This window comes from Mustela nivalis (assembly GCF_964662115.1).
Source record: "Mustela nivalis genome assembly, chromosome: 11".
Classification (NCBI taxonomy): Eukaryota; Metazoa; Chordata; class Mammalia; order Carnivora; family Mustelidae; genus Mustela; species Mustela nivalis.
The window spans coordinates 79,162,375-79,182,602 of record NC_139030.1 but is presented as its reverse complement, the minus strand read 5'-3'; the positions used below and the strand labels follow the sequence as shown (position 1 = coordinate 79,182,602).

General features: G+C 41.1%; 1 protein-coding gene and 1 long non-coding RNA gene across 2 annotated transcripts in view; one reads left to right on the top strand and one right to left on the bottom strand.

The window, feature by feature from the left end:
• Nucleotides 1–3,964: 3,964 nt before the first annotated feature.
• Nucleotides 3,965–15,100, top strand: LOC309844356. Its single transcript, XR_014300629.1, has 2 exons — nt 3,965–4,324; nt 13,678–15,100. It is a non-coding gene; the product is annotated as an uncharacterized lncRNA (long non-coding RNA).
• The window catches only part of IRS1 (insulin receptor substrate 1), a 63,429-nt gene continuing 58,018 nt past the window's right edge, over nt 14,818–20,228 (bottom strand). The window contains exon 2 of the mRNA XM_082691065.1: nt 14,818–19,439. The gene's annotated coding sequence lies outside the window, so the exon portion shown is untranslated. The remainder of the gene's footprint in view (nt 19,440–20,228) is intronic.

The following is a 20,228-nucleotide window of genomic DNA, read 5'->3' as shown; positions in this document are numbered from 1 at the left end:
GTGCTTGTCAAATTTATTTCATTAATATCACAACAGGCACAGTTTTTGCTCTCATGACTTAGGAAATTCCAATGGTTTTTAGGAGCTCTGTGCCAGAAGTGGGACAAAGACTATTTATTTACGAGCATAAATCACAATATCATACCTGCTCTAAGTAACAAAGACATTCTTCCATATTTTCTTCTATTAACTTGGTTTTTTTCCTTTGAGATTTAATTACGTAATTAAGTCCATTCAAAGTTTACCTTTATTTGAGATATTTAGGAAGAATTTAGCTGAAATTTTCCCCAAGTTTTTCTAATACCATGTTAATTGGTTGTGTAGTTGTGATGGTCAACTTGATGTGTCAGCTTGCCTGGCTGGGCATGGTAAGGTACCCAGATGTGTGGTCATACATTGTTCTGGATGGCTTTGTGAGGGTATTTTTAGTTGAAATTACCATTTGAATCGGTAGACTTAAATAAAGCAGTTTGCTCTCCATAATGTGGGTGGGTCTCGTCCAATCAGTTAAAGGGCTTAAAAGAACAGAAGAGGGACCTCCTCTGAGCAAGAGGAAATTCTGGGGCAGCTCGCCTTTAGACTTAAACTGCAGCATCAGCATTACTTCTATGGTTATCCAGTTTGCTGGCTCACCCTCTAGACTTTGGATCTGCCAGCCTTCATAATCATGTGTTACTACTTTGTTACAATTAACACTCGTTTAGTGAAGGTTCAGGGAGCTGGATGGTGAGTCATAGTTCAGTAAAAGACCACAGAAGAAATTGAAATAGAGAATTTTATTACTCACAGGTGCTGGAGGAAATACATAGCATTCTTCGAAGTTCCTCATGGGAAAGGCAAGGGAGGGAGCAGGTAGAGAAAGTGACAGGAGCTAGGGCACATGCCTTTATTAGGATCTGCGGGTAGAGTGGTAGATTAAGGAAAGATTGGTAAATTCAAATTTAAGAAAATCAGGATTTTGGCAAGCTCCATGGGGATTCTATCCAAGGGGAAGGTCCAGGGTGTATGGGAGACTGTTTGCTACAAGGACATTTGTGGAAGTCACATCAATAACCTACACTTACTTGTGACCCTGCGGGCTGTTATCTAGGGCATGGGCTTGCCTGAAGGACAAGAGACGGGTTAAGGCTCCCAGTGGCTGCTTGGCCAAATAAGATGGATGCCAAGGCAGCAGTACCATGGAGAAGTTTAGATAAACTATAAACATTCTGAGAGCCAATTCCTTAAAATAAATCTATGGACACACATATCCTACTGGTTCTGTCTCTCCAGAGAACCCAGACTTATGCTGTAGTTTTAGCTTTAAACATAATTTATGAAAGACCATACATTCAGGACTCTGGCCTTAGGCTCTGTATCTTGATCGTTGGTCTGATAGAATGATCTAGTATTAACCCTCCTTTTATAAAACTAAGTCTGTGACTTCTGTCATAACAACTGGTAGGACAAATTCCACACCATGTCTCCTTTTCGGATTGCTTAACAATTTGTAGAACTTCACTCCTCCATGTACATTTTAGGATAAGTTTATCAAGTTTCTTTTTGAAAATCTAAATGTTATTTTGATTAGGGTTGTACCGAAATTATGGGTAAATTTGTTGCCACCAAGAGCACGAATAACTCTCCATGTCTTTGATTAGCCTATTTATTTTTTAATCTTCCGTGTTTCCAAGTGTATTTCAGAGTACTGCTATGCTGTCACATATGCTGTTTAAAAACCAACGTTTTTGAGATGTAATTTTTAAAAAAAATTTATTTATTTACTTGACAGACAGAGATCACAAGTAGGCAAAGAGACAGGCAGAGAGAGAGAGAGAGGGGACGCAGGCTCCCTGCCGAGCAAAGAGCCCGACTAGGGGCTCCATCCCAAGACCGTGAGATCATGACCTGAGCTGAAGGCAGAGGTCCAACCCACTGAGCCACCCAGGTGCCCCGAGATGTAATTTAAATTAAATAAAAGGTAGTCATTTTAAGTGGACAGTTTGTTGTTTAAACTTATGCATCCATCCCACTGAGTGACCAGCCACAGTCACATTACCATTATCTTCCAAAATGTTCCCTCCTGCCCCTTGCTAGTCAGTTTTTTCTGACTCTTCACCAAAGCAACCACTGATCTACAGATCAGTTTTGTATATAAATGGAAACATACAGAAGGTACTATTTTATGCCTGGTGTCTTTTACTCAGTATAATGTCTTTGAGGTCCATCCCTGGACCATTCGCAGGTCCATCCTCTTGAGTGAATCAATACTTCATTCCTTGTTATTCCCGAGTGTTAGTCCACTCTACAGATATACCACAATTTGTTTAGCTGCTCATCTGTTAAGGAGCATTCGACTTGTTTCCAACTTGAGGTTAATACAGAGAAGTCTTCTGTGAACTTTTGAGTATGAGTATTTGTGATGTCCCACAAATTTTGAACTATAGTATTCTCATATTGTTCATTAGTAAATACTTCCCAATTTTCCTTGAAATTTGCATCTTGACTTGAGAGTTATATAATTGTGTTACTTAGCTTCCAAATACATGAGTTTTAAGATTTCCTTTTGTTATTTTCTAATATTTCCAACTCCTACCTATTCTGGGATCAGTTTCTATAACTTGTTATCCTAGAAAAAGTATCCCTTACAACCAAGGTCACACATTTATTTTTATGAAGGGATGTAGTCCATTCCATGAATGTCTTTTAATCCCTTTTTTTCCCTATGGTTCTTTCCTTTTCTTTCTTTTTTTTAAGTTTGTTTGTTTGTTTGTTTGTTTACATAATCTCTACATCCAATGTGGGGCTCAAACTCACAACCCTGAGATCAAGAGTCCTGTGTTCCTTGGACTGAGCCAACCAGGCACCCCTCTATGATTTGTGTCTTCTTTCTTCACTTACTTGGATTAGCTGATAGTTTTGCTTTGCATTGCTCCTTTAAAAAAACAAAAAACAAAACAAAACAAAACAGATTGGGGGGGGGTGACTTTATTTTATCAATTTATATTTTCCTCTTTCATATTTTCTCCTACTTTCCTTTGGTTTATTCTTTCTTGTTAGTTTATTTTCATTTTTTTTTATTACAATTAAAGAGAGTAGAGTAGAATTTATAGTTTTATAACACAAGTTCTGTTAGGTAATATTTTCATTTTCATTATTTCCTAAACATTCCATAATTTTGGTTTTGGATTCCTGTGTGATCCAAGAGCTACCTAAGAAACATTAAAAAAAAAAAAAATTCCAGGTGAGTAGAACTCTTGTCTTTGTTTGTTTTCTTCTAATTTTTTCCATAATAATCAGGAGATGATTTTTGTATAGACTGGACTTTGCTTAGTTTCTTTGTGTCCCAATACATGGACTTTTTTAATGAATGTTCCATGGACACTTAGGGAAAAAGGTATGCTCTGTGTTCATGGAACAGTGTATGAGATATAGCAGCTGGATTTCCATTTGTCAATTTTTTGTGTAGGTCTTTTACCACTTTTACGAATTTTTATTCCCTTGACCTGCCATGGACTAGGAGAATGCAAGCAAGTCTCTTCCTAGAAAGTATTTTTGCCCGTATCTTGTTGTATTGAATATATTTTCTTTATGCACGTTGATACTACACTCTTAGGCTTATGTATATTCAAAACTGTTAGAACCTTGCTCTGAGTTATACTCTTTATCATACTAAACTGTGATATATGACCGGAAGGCAACCAGTAGATCAGAATTATTATAGTTCTATTTCCTCCCCACAGTTCTTTCCTCCACTATCAATTTTAGTTCCGAATATTTATTTTTACACTTTGAATATACTTTTACTTCTAACATTTGGTGTATCAGCTATAAATTATGTTTTCTCTGTCTGAGAGATCAGGAAATCAGCTCACCTAGGCAATCTCTGCTATGTCACACTATTATGATCACATTGACATCATCAGGATTTATAACACTTACATTCCGTCCCATAACAACACATCGGTATGGATCTAAATGGAGTCCTGGTGACTGCCAGGCCTTTTTCTGTGCTTTCGATTCTGGTTGCCAGCTCTCCGCCACCAGGTCGTAGGCTCAGAAGAGAGAAGGCCTTTGTCCCTGTTCTGTGAGGACCACAGCGTACAGCTCCAGTGCCAGGAAGACTGAGAGGAATGCAGCCGGTTTGGAGGCTGGGAATCTGGGTTTGGAGCCACAGGGGGGGCTTGGCCCAAGGCACTGAGTTCATGAGCCTGTGAAGGCTGCAGCACCAGCAGCAGAAAGAGGGCAAAGTAGAGCAAGTGGGAAGGACTCGGCTGCAAACACAGCTGATGTGTCCCTGAAAACTCAAGGAGAATCAGGTCAGAGATTTTGCAGGGAACAGAATGTAAGTCCTAAAGAGGAGATGGGGACACTGAATCCTGGAAATTTGGGTTTCAGTGGCAATGTGGTCACATGTGACCCTCAGGCCAGATAGGCCTGGGAACATTTAGACTACATCTGAATTTCAGATATGACTCAGGAGGAAAATACATTTTTGTGTGTGTGTGGATAAATAGTGAGGTTTGCTTAAACAGAAATGTGAGATAATAGCTGTTTATTTGAAGCTCTTACCCTAATAGATACAGATGTGTGCTTTTGTCTTTAAATAATAATCAGAGTTAGGACTGGAGACAAGAAGAAAACACTCCCTATTACAACTGCTAGCTTTCTCGGTATTGAATTTAAAATCGTCTTGTTGTTGCCTTTCTGCCCTCCACCACAATGCGTGTGCGAGCACACTGGGGTTTGATTTCAACACGCCTGGGGTTTCACATCCCACCTCCAACTGTCCAGATCCCCCCTCCCCCACCCTCCCCTGAGTCGTCAGGGGCACAGGTCCAGAAAAACAAAATCACCTTGTCACAAGGCTTTCCTGTTCCCTCTTCCAGAGGCCACTTCTTCCTCCTTTGAATTCCCATGATCTTTTATCTGTGCCTCTCATGGAGTTTATCTCTTTCTGGCTTGTATTATAGTTGTTTACGTGTATTAGACATCATGGTCAAGAGGAAAGAGCTTCTGGCTTTAGAGTCAGACCTGTCTGAGGACAGATCCCAGGTCCATCCTTCACTAGGTGGGTGGCCTTGGGAAAATACCAACTTTTGGAAGCCTCCTTTTGGGGCGAGGCGGTGGGGGGGCGGTGTGCAAAACATAAAAATAATATTCTCTCTCAGAATTGTTTTGAAGATTGGAGATAGCATACGCAAAACACAACGCTTGGTAAAATACCAAGAGAAGTCAAACGCTATTATTATTATCGTTATTTGTGATGTTATTTTGGTTAATTCTTACATCCCCGACTAAAGTATTTATTTATCCATTTATACAACAGATATTTATCGAAGTCAAAGTCTGTGTCAGGCACCGGGGGCCGGCTTGGAGCAAAAGACAGAGGGTTTGCGGGATAAAGGCAGAAGGTAAACAAGCAAACTAAGAAATACAGAGATAATTTGAGATGACGATTGCACTGTGAAGAAATTCGAAATATCCCATGGAGGGCAAGAGAGGCAGGGGAGGGAGCAAAGGCCAGTTCTGGGAAAGGAGCTTGGACAGAGCGGTCTCCTGGTGGATGAGAGGGAAGGACCTCCGAGAAGCTCTGAAGCCAGGGCATTTCAGAGGAGGGGGCAAGGCTGTGAAGGGTCTGGGTGGGGAATGAGCTGACAGCAGAATGAGTGAAGGAGAGTATGAAAGGGATCAGACAGGAGAGACAGGCAGGGACCTGTCCTTCAGAGTCCTGCTGGCCCTGGTCAAGAGCACGGGTTTGATTCTCTGTGTGAATGGGAACCTCCCGGAAAGACACAGTGCACTGGTTTGTATTCAGTGTTTCATCTGCCATTGTGTTTGCCTCCTGGAGAGCTGTTAGCCAGCAGCTGGGCCCACAGATTTTTGAGAAACTAGAGAGGAAGGGAAGGGAGGAAGCCAGGAAGAGAGAAAGAGAGGGAGAGCCCGAGGTGGGGGCGGGGGGTGGGGGAAGATCCTAGTAGACACCCACACAGATGAATCTGATGGTTTTCCCCCTTGTTGGGGTTCAAGGACAGACCTAGGCTGGCCTTGATGGGTGGAGAAAAACCTCCATCCTCCTGTGAACATTTGGTGTCACACTGGTCTCTTTCCTGGGGTGGTCCCAGATGGCGGTGGGGGCTGGGAACCTGGGAGGTCTTCGAGAAGAACAGTCTCCTGGCTGCCTCTGGCTTTCAGGTCACAGATAACAACTGTCAGATGGTCTCACTGTGAAGCAATAAGCTTCCCCCAAAACAAAGAGGCGGGCCAAGCTCCAGAAAAGCTGCAGTCTGGACAAAACACACAAGCCTGGAAAAAATTAAAAGTTCATGAGCGACTGAACAAAGCACCTCGGGGAAATGCAAGGGGTTAAACATAAGCAAGCACATGATGTTCCCGAGCCCCTGAACACAAGGCAGAAAAACAATCGCACATCCTTGATGAGGGGGGAAAGGAAAGCAGGAGAGAGACAAGTCAGTGTTCCCCTGTGAGAACTAAAAATAATGCCATGTGAGGTTGGCCCAGCCCTAAAATGGAGGGAAAGACAAATGAAAGGCAGGAGCAGGGACGAAACAGGGTGAGAGGACATTGACCAGAGACAGGGCCTGCTCAGCCCCGCCCCCCCCCCCGGCTTTTTTGTCTTGGGCAGAAGGCTCTCTCCACAACATGGGGTGTCTGAATGTCCCCTAGTGGGGCCCCCTGGACACCCTCCTCTCTAAGAGCTCTGTGGCAGGGAGAACCTAGCCTATCAATGCAGCAGAAACAACAGCTTTCTCTTCAGTATTGTTTCTTCATGAAGTTTGATCTTCTATTGGAAAAGAGTTGGACTCAAGCCCAGCCAACCCTCGGGGCCCAGTGGTGCAGGGGACCTTTGCTAATAGACAAACATCCCCAAAAAGGTGCCTCAGTGAGACCGGAACAGCTGTATTGAGAAGAGCAGGGAGTGTGAGAGCCAGGGACCCTACAGGAATCCAGTGGAAAGGTGATAGTGCTTGGATGGGAGGCGAATGTCCCTTCGGGGCTCCTATCTTGAGGAGAGTAATGCTGGAATGAACGGCAGGGCTGGCTGGCGTGTTTGCTGTTCTTAATGCCCAGTTTCCTCATGGGTGCCAGTCTTGCACTCAAATAGCTGCACGAGTGCATTTCTGAGAAGCCACACAGAGATCACAAAATTCCACCTGAGGCTTTGTCATCAGCTTTCCCTGGAGCATGGGACCTTTTTTTTTTTGGCTGGAAATACAGAATAAAAACCAGGCAAGGTAGGCTGCTTGTATCTAAGGCTTTTTAAACTCTACATATATATAAAACGATAGGCCAACGATAGACCCGGGTATGGCGGGAGTCTCTATAATGAGTACCAAACCTTTTCAGAGTAAATAACATCATCTCCACGTTATATATGGTAGAACGCAGGTCCAAGAAGCTACGCAATTTTCCCGTGGTCTCTTAGTAAACAGGATTTCTTGGTTGGCCTAGAACTGTCTAATTCCAACCCTTTCCTAGAATAAAGCTTATGTCTCCATGACCACAAACGAAAAAATTAAATGGCGCATTTCAACTGCGTGGTCATCTTTGTTGAAAATCTTTGAGCATTGAGGAAGTTTTCACTGGGGACTCAACATTTGTATGGAACATACACAGTGGGCATCATCTTCTTACTTGGAATACGGTGGTGTGATTTCCTCTTTTGAGTTTGTAATTTCCAGAGAGAAATGCTTTTTTTTTTTTTTTTCAATTTTTGGCTGAGGGTTTCTTTGTGTCATGAAGATCAGCTCCTTTGCTAGGGCACGGAAGAGTAAAAATAGATTTCCCGTTAGTAGCAACAAGTAGGAGTTGTTTGTGTGCCAGAAGGAAATTCTTTCATTCTTTTCCTGCTTCGGTTCTTTTTGTGCCAACAATTAAGCAAGGTTCATCACTGAGTGAGCCAGAGCCGACCTCATGGGTGGGTCGTGTAGGTGGTCCCCTACCAAAATGACCTCAGGGATGCGAAGACAAGGGCGTTGAACCCAGGAGAGGCTTGAGAGCACCAGCCAGGCAAAAACACAAGAGAGAAAAAGTTTAGCTTTGATGGATTTACCCAGAATTGGAATCATTCCAAAAATCTAGAAATTGAGGTTATTGTTAATTTAGCAAACATGCAAGTATTATGTCATCGTCGAAGTAAAGTTTTATTTTAATTACATGTAGAAGAAAGGGATCGCCTCATCAAAATCCTTTCCAAGGCTCAGTGCCTATAAAGTATTTAATCTGCTTTAACTAAACTAAATACCCCTTCTTAAACCCCACATGGGTACCTAAAATCCTACCATTAGCAATTACTTTCTGATTGCCAAAGTGTTCTCTTCCTTCTGGGTATGTTTTCTTTTTTGAGCCAAATACCCTGGGAGCTAATACATTCATTTTATATACCTCTGGAAAAAATAGTTTATCAGATGTGTTTTCTCCACTCCAGAAAGACCCTGGGCCCCACAAAAATATTTGGTGAAGGGAATACCCCACTTCAACCAATGTGTAGAATTGGGGAGAGAAAACTCTAGAGACAGACTTTGCTGACAGAAGATTTTTTTGCCCTAGGCCAGTCCCTAATTCTATACCATTCGCCAGGGCATTATAAATACTGTAAAATTCTGTGATTCTAAGAAACTCTCTCTCTGCTCTGAATCTTTGTTGAATCCACTAGAAATCACAGTCCCTTCTTCCCGGGGGGGGGGGGGGGATGACCACTGCCAACCCTGTGGAAAACATCACATCAGATTTTTGTGTTGACAAGTTTCTGATGCCCAGATTACAATTAAGTAACCCTCATATTTTATAAACAAAGAAGTGAAGGGCCGTAGAGAAGGGCTTTGCACACAGTCACACAGGTAGTGGCCAGGCAAAGACAAGAAATGTAGTCACACCACCATTAAAAGAACCCCCTCCCCGCCCCTGCCATCAGATTCCCATCTGTCAAACATCTCAGCAAACAGGAATATTAGGGATACTCTGTTCAGGGAGAAGTTTGTTTAGCTCAGCCAAACTCATTTTCTTTTTCAGCAGATGAAGTAAACCAGATTCAGAAGTCTCCACTTTTGTTCACATATGGGGTATGGGTGCCTGCTGAGATAGTTGGTGTGCGGTGGGGAAGAGAAAGGGATGTAAAATTAAATGAACAATTCAAATTTAAACCAGAAACATGCCACTAATTAAAAAAAAATAAGTTGGCTATTTTAGATGCCTCACTAACATTTCCTTCCTGAATGGGGGGGGGGGGCTTGTGTGTGTGTGTGCGTGCACATGCACACGTGTGTGGGGTGGTGTGCATATGCGTGTGCATTTGGCTGCCATCTTCTGTGACAAGCAAATTAGAAGCTGCATTTAACCTGTGAGGAAAATCACTTCATCCTGACTTAACCAGAAACCCTCAAAAGCACTAGAGAAAATTGGACCTGGGGGTAGGGGACTCAGGGAGGGAGTACAGGTTGTGTCTGGAGTATTGGACTGTAAAATCAAGAACTTTCCACATGGCATTTTCTGACAACCTAGGGTCATAAATATAAACCAGGATTTCAAAGAACATGGATTTTTGTTGTTATTGCCATGTCTTTCCATTACTAAACTTTAAAAACAAAGCTCTGGGCTTCACTGGAATGGGGTGGGGCTTCCAGATCTGTACTTACTCACTGAGGGACCTTAGACAAGTTCTTCTTCAGGCCTTTGATTTTTTTTTTTCCACTCTCTAAAATAGTGTTTTATATAATATCTATGAAAGGTTATGCAGGAACATGAGCTGATCCATGACCAGACACAGGCATGTAGCACAATGCTCAGTAAAGTTGAGTTCGGTGGTGGGGAGGGTTCCTTGGGTTTTCACTATATGTGATCCAGGAGAAGTTGTGAACTCATGGGACCCTAGTTTCTGGACCTGAGAATAAGAAGTTGCACCAGATGACAGATAAAGGGCTCCATCCAGCAGTTACTCACTGTGATTCTAGGATGTTTTCTGGTCTCATTGAAAGTCATGATTTCTCAAATCCATGTATCAGCTTCACACACTGGGTCCCTGGAAGACCCCTCCCCCCAAAACTTACCAGCAGTGGAGGGCATCATTAAGGAATCCATTTAGTCAATCTGCTATGAATTCAATTTAAAAATAAAGTTATAGTCAGTGAGGGTGGGACTAAAATTCAATTTCCTTATGCGTAAAACAAGTAGTCCAGATCTGAGATTGCTTGCAGTGCAAGCTCCAAGGAGGCAAGAACTGTGTCATTATGAGGGTATCTCTCACACACAGTAGAGAATAGTTGCTCAATAATATTGTGGGGTGTGATGGATGAATAAAATATTGATACTCTATAATAACCAAAAAAATACCCAAGGAATTGCCTTCCTAGCTAATGACTCAATTCATAACAATGGCTCTTCTTTTTCTTTTTTAATCCAGTAATCCTGAAACCTCTTATCTTTGTCTTATAGTTTACCAGGTATTATCTTCCTGACTGGAATTCATGCCCTTGGCTCTGATTTCCAGTTTAGGCACAACAGTTGATGACAAGTTAGAAAAGGAGACTGGAAAAGGATGCCTGTTTGTTGTCTCTCTGATTGGTTGAGGATACCACAAACTACTTTGAACTCCTTTTGGAATTTCTTGAGGAAACCCAAACCTCCTTTAATTGGTTTCTTCACCCCTCCCCCCGCCTTTTGGCTATTAACCTAGAAGTACAAAAAACAAAACAAAAAAAAGTATTATCCTAAATGTACTCTAATTCAACTCTGCTTGCCTAACTATGAAAGTACTTCAGTGTTTGTATATGAAATTTAAAGAAGTCCTTTGGGTACCTCAGTGAGCAACTGTACAGGGATTAATAAATAAACTCTGCTAAATCTGATCATAAATTCTGTCCAACAGCAATATAATGGTGGCTGCAGAACTTCCTAAGACCCTTTCAGCACAACTGCAGAATTTCAGAATCCCAGGGCACAAACTTTGCCTCATCCCAAATATCTCTCTTGAAAAACATCAGTTCATAGAGATCAGCAAACATTTCCTATAAAGGCCAGATAGTATTTTATTTCGTGGGGGAGCAGGGCATTTGGTCTTGGTCCCAACTGCTGTGATAGTGTTATAGGCAATACATAAAAGAATGAGCAAGACTGTGTTCCAATAAAACATTATTTACAAAAACAAGCCCCTGGCTGGATTTGGTTTATAGGCTACAATTGTCTGACCCATGACTGCCTGATCATGGCATAGTGTGATGTATGAAAATACAGACATGTGGGGAATTCACTGAGATTCCCATCCAACTCCTTTTGTGTTTTTTAAATATTTTGTTTTGTTTTGCATTTTTTTTAAGATTTTATTTATTTGACAGAGAGAGATCACAAGTAGGCAGAGAGGCAGGCAGAGAGAGAGAGGAGGAAGCAGGCTCCCTGCTGAGCAGAGAGCCCGATGCGGGACTCGATCCCAGGACCCTGAGATCATGACCTGAGCCGAAGGCAGCAGCTTAACCCACTGAGCCACCCAGGCGCCCTTGTTTTGCATTATTAAAGCAAGATATGATAATTGGAAAAGCTTATGGAAAAATAGAAAAGCTAAAATTAAAATAATTTATAATGCCATTGACATACCACTTCTTAATATTTTGGGATATTTTGTTTCATTTAGGATTTTGTTCTATAGAATCAGGATAATGTTGTATAATACTGTAAGTACAAGTTTCCCTAATTCCTTTGTTTTTATGCTATGTCCTACCTAAATTTAGGCCAATTTTACTAACTTCTACTTTATAAATTGCTTTTTCCAGATGCAATGAGGATCTCCTGCAATATCATTTCTTTTCTCACATTTAGAAGCACATAATACTTATTAAGCACATGATGCTTAAGATTTGGAGCAATATATATATACAGAAGAAAGCAGAAAGGATAATGCCTAGTGAACACTAACAACATGTTCTTCTAAGGTCAGGGTATAAAATAATCCCAGAGAGATGTGTGTTCCAGGGAAACAACTGATTACTAATACGGTCTCATGAGGTCTTTGTTAAAATCTATTTGTTATCAGCTCTTCAGGAAATTCTGTGTAGTTCATGTATAGTCCAAACTTTGAGAAGCCCCATGGATTGGTGGGGTTCAGGACATGTTACCCCCAAATAGGACACCTTAGAATATTAAATATTTTAAGCTGAAGAAACTGAAGAAAGCAGCAGAAGCAGGAAGATCATTCTGACCTTCTCCCCTGGAACAGGTCATGACACAGTTATGTGAGTGGTGCCTGCCCCACCCCCACAGGGAAAGAGCATACTTATCTCCGAAGACAAAGAGGTGTCTGAGAAGAATGAGAATAAGCTGACTCCGCTGTTTCCCTATTTACTACCATAGCCTCAGACTCCTTAACCTTTCGCCTTCCTCCACAATTGCCCACTTTTTATCAAACCAGGCCTAAAAACATCCTCATCTAGCTGTTTCTTTGGGTCTTCATTTCCTGAGGAAAGCGGCCATGTTATGCAGCACTTACACTGAATAAATTTGGATGCTCTCCCCCTGTCAATCTGTCTTTGCCAGTTTAATGTTCAGGGACCTCAAAAGTGGAGGGAAACTTTTTCCTCCCCTGCAGGGTCTAGGAGAGGGAATTCCTGGACTGGAGGTCCCATCATTCTTTTACTTCAGGTGAGGTCTCACTCTTTAGTTGAAATTCATGTTTCCACCTGCTCATGTTTTCTCCTCTGGCTAATCTTGGTCATCTATCTGATCAACCATATTTCTAACAGAATTTAAGAAGCTCTGATTTACTTCTGTTTACAGAGTTAATATGTAAAACCGAACTCCTAAAAACCCAGGGGTTTGGATTTTATGTGCCTTTCATATTTCACCTGTTGCCCTAGCTCATTCTTCAAATAAAGCTGAGTATTTCTGTTCTGTTGCTGAAAGGGGGGATATTTGTGGAGAAAAACAATAGGGAATCAGAAGGAAATTTTTGACCCGAATAAACTAAGCTAGACATAAAGGTAAAGGATGGAAACAAACCTAATAAGACCCTGCTACTTTGTAGGGTTAAAGTTGTAAGTTGGACAGTGCTTCATTTTGGGGCTCCCATGAGATCATACTTGCTCAGCAAATTCATGACACAATGCTGCTGCAGTGATAAATGCTTTTCATGACCAAAACTTAATTGTTTAAGTACTTGGAATCCAGAGACTTGCAGTGGCACTGATAAGAATACATACTCAGCTGTCAAGCCATCCTCACTGGAGAGGCTGGTCTGTTGCATCAGAGCTGGTGACACAGACACACCCCTTCTCACCTCTGCTTGCACATCTGGGAAACAGGGATAAAAGCAGTACCTACCTGTGGGTTACCGGAAGGATGGGGTGAGATAATTAATGTGAATTCTATGATGAATGGGAGCTAACCTATGATCGTAAATGTCACTATTTGTAGCAGAATCAGAGAGATAATCCTAAATTCTCGATTATTAATTCTCACAGGCCCCTTGACATTTTACTTGATATAGTTTGTTTCTGTATGCGTGCAAAAGGCAATAAGATGATTATTTTGTACATTATACCACCGATTTGTCCCAACTAGACTTCCTTCAAATGACCGTTAAATAGTGATGTCTACGTATGATTTCAACAGAAGTTAGAGTGATGTTAACTGTGATACCACTGGGGGAGAAAAATTAGTTGTGGTCATTGTTTTTATTTTTTTCTTTTAAAGTAAATGGACACAGTTAATATACGTGAAGATGAAAGAATGACTTCAAGCATTTATTCAATCATGTTCTGTGCTACCTATGAACAACAAAGATATCATTTACAACACTGCAGGAAGACCCTTCCAGCCTCATGTGCCAAGTAAGAAAACTCAGGCTTCTTACTCTCAGTGGAGTATCATGCTGATTAAGAAAATGAAATTAAAAAATTAATTTCCAATCTCTTTCCACAACGTTCAATAATTTGAGTTCACTCTAACAATGTGAGACACACCAATCATCTGTTTAAATTGTTTGAGTAAGAGAACTCAGTTTGGGAGAAGGTGGGGAAGTTGGCTGTTTCTCTATTGGCAAGGTGGTTTATTATTTTCAAAAACCATCGGTGTACTATCCCTTCCAGTGGTGAAACAATCCAAAAGGTTCCACTGGCACAGAAACTGGGATTTCCCAACTCGCCCACCATGAGCCACCTAGTTAAGCACACCTTCCTAGAGAGCTCCAGGGAATCAGCATCTCTAAGTGACTCTAGTCCAACAAGTTTGGGCAACCCTTCTCCACAGTGTTTTTCAGCTCTGACCCTGTACTAGTCTCCCGGAGAGTATAAAAAGCAGCGGCCCATAGCCGCAACCAATGCCCAGACCCCACCCCAAGTAAATCAGCACCTTGGACTTGGTCCCACCATTGAAGTTTTTGAAAGCCACCCGGGTGATGGTAATGTGTCTCGGGCACCGTGCCCATGACCCCTCGATGCCAATCCGCATTTAAACAGCCTCTTGGGGGATCCATGTGCACACTGAAGGTTTCCACAAGGCTATTTAAAGGGCCTATCAACAGAACTTCTACCTTGTCATCCGGAGGAGGATGGAGTTTTGCTCCCTACTCCCTCTTCCCATTTACTTCCACCAACAAAAGCAGCTTAAAATCTTTCCAGAGGTCTAGTTCTTTATCCTCTTGGCCTCTGAAAGCCAACCAAAGAGGGATAATGTCAGGCAAACCTCTCTGTTCTAAAATCATTTATTAATTAAAGTATGTTAAATAGTGGACACCACTCTTACCCAAAGACCCCAGCAACTTTTCATTGGCAGTTTCTGTTTCATGTCCCACAACCAAAAACATTAAGGATCACTAACATTCACATCCATGAATTCATTTAGACAATTTTCTTTAATTAACGATGAAGACACTACAGTTCTAAGTACCAGACAGAATCAGGGAGGAAAAAAAAAACAAACAAACAAAAAACAAAAAAACCCAAAACTGAAAATAAGCATAACACTATAAAGAAAACTCAGAAAAGTAGAACACTTCTAAATAAAATTATATACCTGGCCTGGTACCCATGACATATATACATAATACATGTTATACACGTATATACAATAATGTTTTGGTAGCAACACAGACCATGCATTGGTCCTTTTGTACACAGATGAAGTAGCACCATCAGCAGCACCACCATCTGAAGATGATAAACCAAACTGCACATACAGTAAATGAAAAAATATATATGTATTTAATTTGGCCCACCCTGCAGCCAAGAGGTGTAAGGAAAGAACTTGGTAAGAAAAATTGTTCTGGGAACTACATTCTGAAGCCAACGGCAAAGTTCTAAGATCAACAAACAAAACAAAAACAAAAATAAAACAGCACTAAAAATGCTTATACAAATACAGACAAATTGTTTTTTTTTTTTTTTCCTGTTTGCTGAATTTGTCCTATTACGTGGCATGTTGATTAACACTGGGGAAGTTAACAGAAGCAAAGGGAGATTTAAATGTCAGGTGAATGGCAAGGATCTAGAACACCAGAGCTCTTGGTGTACATTCACAAATGCCAAGTCATCAACAAATGATGAAAGGAAGATCACTCTCCAGCTAAGCCATGTTTTCTAATCTTATTAGCTAATTATAAGCTAAATTCCTTAAGAATAGGGTCAACCCCCTTCACTATATTTCTGCCTCCTCTCAGCATCCAACTGGATGTTCTGGTTACAAGCTGTGGGAAACCCAACATAGCATCCGACCCACACATTCTCTACCCGTGCCTAGGAGACGATTGGACAGAGCTATGGTGGGACCTCCAAGATCTTATCTGGCTTGACTTTGGAGATGATCAAAGGTACCAGTGTTTAACCCTTGAAGTTCTACTGACAAGAAGGGTATTTTGCTCTCCAGAGCTAAGATCACAAGACAGGTCTCTCTCTCAGTATTGGCAAGGCCATATTTCCTCACATTCCAAGGAGTGCATGCTTCTTCCCCTAGTTCTTTAGCAGTGTTTATGAATGCAGCATTACCTCCAACTAACATACACGATGTCCTAGGCACACCAACTCCCCTGTCAAGTCATTGCAAAGCGATTTCATGTTTGGCTTCCATCCATCCTCCTCTGCATGCCTTCCAAAGGGTCCTCCTCTCTGTCTCCAGTCAAGGTCTTACTTCCCACAGGTCTCTGGTTTCAGGGCCTCTCTGCATGATGGACTGACCCACAGAGCTCTAGCCAAAGCACTCAGAGCACTTCACATCTCTCCCATTTCCCATAGCTCTACTGTCACTGGACAATTAGCTCCCCTCCCATTTTTAAACCACCTGCAATAAATAAAAGTTTTTAACTACCTAGCATATTGCATTCAGGATGCAAGATTAATCAAAACAGGGCTTCAGTATTGTATTATACTGTTCATTACAGTATAGTAAAATTGTTTCTTAATCCTTTAAATGTCTCAAATTTAAAAGGTAGGAGACAACAGGGGGAAATAAAGCGTAAAAAAACCTCTACTTTTGGCTCAATGATTTTTAGTAAACCCATTTTTGCCGTCAACCTAGATTGAGTCCCTGACCTTTGAAAGTCAGCAAGAAATAGCCACAAACGTAACATCAGTACTGAATTGTCATTATTGACTCAGGGGGTTGATCATTAATGGATTCTCTTCACTTCTAGCTGGTTCTAGGACTTTTTTTTTTTTTTTTCCCCTGCCCAGAATGAAGATATCATCAAAGTCATAAACTATATTTGTTCTTTCCACAAAGGAGAATTTTAAAACTCTGCCTAGGTCTCTAAGAAAGAACACTATAAAAGATTGGTCTCATGAGGAAAAAGCCACTAACTTATAGGTTAACCAGAGGCCACGAGAAGCCCCATTAATGTAATTCCTTGGCTGGCCTACAAATACTTGGAAATGGATAAAAGCCAGCTTTCAATAGGAACTGAACACATGGATTTTAGCAGCTGATGTCGCTCAAGGTCAAGCCCTCTATAAGCAGAGCATGAGTTTTTGCCTTAAATACCGGCCACTTCCAGTTTTAAATTGGTGCAGTCTGACTCCACCACCAAACCCAGCTCAGGGACTACTAGAAGCAGCTTATTAAAATAGGATTTTTACCTTTATGCTATTGGACTCAACAAAACATCAGAGAAATTAACCAAGAGATGGTTTTTCCAGTCTGTTGATTTCTGTTCTCACCCAAAACATGTTGGTACTCCACAAAGCAGAGGTATCTCGGTAATACATATTCAAAGTATAGTTTCCTTGAGAAATAATAACCAGCTTCATAGGAAGACAGTCGGGGCTGACCTTGTTCACTGATGTCTCTTTAACTACTTATGTCCTCAATGGAAGAAAGGACAGCTTGCTCTCTTCCTAAACTAGGCAGGAGTAGGAGTCAGAATACTTGAAAAAATTTAAGTTGGTTTGGCCAAGAAAGTCTTTTTTATAAAAGTGTAAAAAAAAAAAAAAATCATAGCAGATTTTTAAAATTGGTAGTGTTCTCTCCTCATAGGAAATGATGTAATTCAGCAAATGCAAGTTCCTTGAAAACAATGGATTCTTAGGACTACAGACCTATTCATCTTAGAAATTGATGAGCATGCAAATGGTCAGAATCTGCAACAATGAACTTCGTACAACATTCTGTGAGGTACATGCCATCCGGTTGAATTAACAGTAACACAGGCCTCAGCAGCATGAGGGGTTCCATTTATCTCCACTCCCTGTTGAGTAGAGTAGGGATTCCCCCCCACCCCACCCCACCCCCGGCCACCGACTGGCTGGCCGAGGGACAGCAACCACCGCAGTGGTCCCCAGCCCTGGCCTCTTCCTGGTAGCACCTCCCCAACCCAGGGAGCTCAAGCCATCAGAGAAATGAAATGTTGCTCCCCTCCACAGCAGGGCTGGAAATTCTGATGCAGAGTTTCCACAGACTCTGAGGGAGCCCGACCTTGGCATTAATTCACTTAACCTTTAGGAAGTTTCCTGGCAAAAAAGATGAAAAACACCGTGGGCAGTATCTTTAAATACATCCACGGCCTTCTCTTTTTCACAAGGAAAAATTTCAAACAAGAAGAGGATTAACATCTTCCCTGCTGGCTAGATGTTTCAGGAGCCGGTCATTATGCTTTGACATGCTCTCTGTGCACTGGGTTTTATTAACTAAATTGTTAATAGGCCAGGACCCACCAGGGCAAGTGGAACCAGTTATATTCAGTTCATTCATGTAGCTAACACAGGATGGTCTCAGGAAACAAGAGATAGGGTCTTGTGGGAAGTGACAGGTAGCCCTGGTCATGATAAAAACCATTTTTCTGGAATTTTAACTCCCGGCTGGAAATCAAAGACAAGCACTCACTTGTCTTAACCACCTTTCTCGAGACAATGCCAGAAAAAAAATATCCTAACAAGTGCATGGGGGAAAAAAAAAAAAAAAAGGTAGCAGGAAGCTTACAGAAGTGGGGGGAAGGGGAGAAGAAAAGATCAACAGTCTCTAGTTTATTATGAATAGAAAGAAATTTCCAGAATTTACAAACACCCACATTGTTCATTCCAAAGAGAGCTCTTGATTTAAAGGGATCACCCAAGTCTCCTCCTCCTTACAGTATATACAATGGAAGACTTTGATTTCCTTTGCTTGTAATTTTGCTTCCATTCAATGGCCAATTTTAAGCTGACACTTGAAAACACCCAGTAGAATATATCCTTCTTCAGTTTAATTAACATGGCCTACTGCCTTACAGGAAAAAATACAAAATGAAGATCAATTCTCGTAAGGATCTCAGCTCAACATCAGGGCTATATTACAAGAGATAGTATCCACAAATAGAACTATACAACTGAGAACCATCTAATGGCACTATGATTCTTATTATATTATTTTTCTGAATTACAATCTTAAAACAAGGATCGTATCCTAGTCTACTCTCATTAGCCTTGTTTTAAGTATTTGCTCCACTCTTTACAACAGAACATAGTATACCTCAGTTCCACATCCAAAAAAAAGATGTGCTGTAAGAAAAGTTACATTTTAATTAAAAAAATTACACATAGAAATCAAAACCTATGTTAAATATTTAATACTCTCTCCACCCAACGCGAACAGTTTTGGATGAAATAATTTACAGCGATGCTTTGTCATACACAGTTTCAGCAGCAGATGAAATGGATCTTGTAAATGCAAGGAGAGTAAACCCATTCTCTCGCGGCATGATGGTGGGCACATCAGCTCACGTGGCCAGCTATGTCCTTAAGGTTGACGATGAAGTTTATGCAGACTCATGGTTCTGGTGTCACAGTGCTTTTTTGCTTGGCACAATATAGTACGTGCAGTTCAGTCAAGGAACTCCTGAGGATTGTAGAAAGTAAACAAACTGAAATGGATGCATCGTACCATCTACTGAGGAAGAAGATGTGAGGTCCTGGTTGTGAATCGTGAAATATTCAGAGTCTGGGTACCCATGAGGAAAGGGAGGATTTGCTGAGGTCATTCAGGTCTTCATTCTGGAAAGGAAAACGAAAAGGATTCGTCACCACGGGCGTATCACAAAGTGCACCATTCCATCAGTTTTTATGGGTTTTTCTTTAACAAGGAGGCAGGATCAGATAGGCAGATGTCACAGGCACAAACAGTACTGTGTACTTAAATAAAATCAACAAAGTGTACTTAACTTTTCCCCCCTTTCAAAATGCAAGAGTCTAAAGCAAATACAAACTCAAAATAGTCAATATTAAATCAGTCAACAGATCGATGGGATTTGGAGGTTTCAGAGTTGAGTAACACAAAAACACAAAATACTTTGATGTTCTGAGGATCACAAAATGTGAATTAGAATTGTTGCGTCAAACTACTATAAAACATGGTGAAGAGGTTACGGTCAGGCTGTGCTTCATCTTCTTTTGGTTCAAAGTCAACTGCAGATTTTAGAATTTGAAGTTGCAGGGCCTAACATCACAATATCTGAAGTCAGTTTTTAACATGACATTGCTTGACATGAGGATTTCAGATGTAGAAGGAGACCCAGTGAAACAGATGTAGTTAATCATTAAATTAAGAAAAAAAAAAAGGGATTCTGATATAGATCTAATAGAAATGCTATTCTGGCAGAAGCACATTGCTTCTATGCAATTCCAGAAGGCAGACCTCAAAGGGTATTACCCAGGCCCTTCCAGAGAGGAGACACCTTATTCAACCTCATAAGCCCTCTTTTGATCTCCAGTATTAACATTAGATAGACCTTCTGAAGCCCACATTTATGTATTTCAAAGTTATCTACACATACCTTATAGAAT